Consider the following 1205-nt stretch of genomic DNA (forward strand, 5'->3'; position numbering starts at 1 on the left):
CATCACAAACATGAGCAGAATGACAGTTTTTCCTCAGGATTTCAGTTTTGAAATATCAACATGGAAAACTGCCCATAGTGCAGTTTCAGCTTCCATTGTGAGGAAAACTTGGATTTTTAAACTGCTTTTAAAAAATAAAATAAAAATAAAAAATAAAATAAAAAAACCAAGTACATAACCACATCCCCCATGTATTGATAAATACTTAAGTATATCACTGTATGAACAGACAATCGTCGAGAACACTTACAGCTAAAAACTATTAAACTGATTTATATGCAATAGTACTAAGCTATTCCAATAAGTCAAACCATTCCTTTAAAAAAAGTACAACTGTTCATATTACCATCAACAGATAGTGTAACGTTTGTGCCAGACAGTGTACACAAAGAAAACGGGGGAATGGACCCAAATGCAGACACCGGAGGCAGAGCAGGTGCAGTACAATGATTTAATGAATAAAAGTCAAAGTACAAAGGCTTACAGGGGTGGTCAGGCAGGTAGAGATCAAAGCCAGGAGACAGCAGTCCAAATACAGACAAACAAATCCAAATAACAAGCAGAGTCCATAAAACCAAGGTAGAAAGTCCAAACACAGGTAGAAACCGCAAGACCACAATGCATATAACCAAGACTAACTGACACAGAATAAGGGAAGGACACAGACTATATACACAGGTGAAGGCAGGATAACTAGACACAGGTGACACTAATTAGGGTGGAGCAAACAATCAAAACTGGAGGGAAAAGCCAACAAAGACAGGAATTAAAACTACACAAGACACATGAGGCAGCACATTTACAAAATAAAACAGGAAACAACAAAACCCAAGACCCCAAACCATGACAGATTGTTGGTCATCATAAAAGCTACAGTTTCATTTGTGTTAGCTTATAAGGCACATAAAAAGTCATTGTTAGATTTAGGTTTAAATTGAGTTGGCCTACATTAACATGTGGTTAGTCACTGGACATTAAGGCAAACTGAGTCATCATGAAACAATTTCATAATTATGTGTTTCCCTCTAGCTAAAAGTCAGCAGATACTCAGCAGATACTCAGCTGTATCCAAGTCTGATGACAAGAAATGGTTGGCTCACTTGTAGATTTCTCTCTTTTGAACAGATGAAAACACTTGATACAGCCACTGTATGTCAAAAGGGGGGGGCCTTAAAAAAATCGTACAAATAAAGTTATGAGGGTCA

This window comes from Siniperca chuatsi, linkage group LG20 (assembly GCF_020085105.1).
Source record: "Siniperca chuatsi isolate FFG_IHB_CAS linkage group LG20, ASM2008510v1, whole genome shotgun sequence".
Lineage (NCBI taxonomy): Eukaryota > Metazoa > Chordata > Actinopteri > Centrarchiformes > Sinipercidae > Siniperca > Siniperca chuatsi.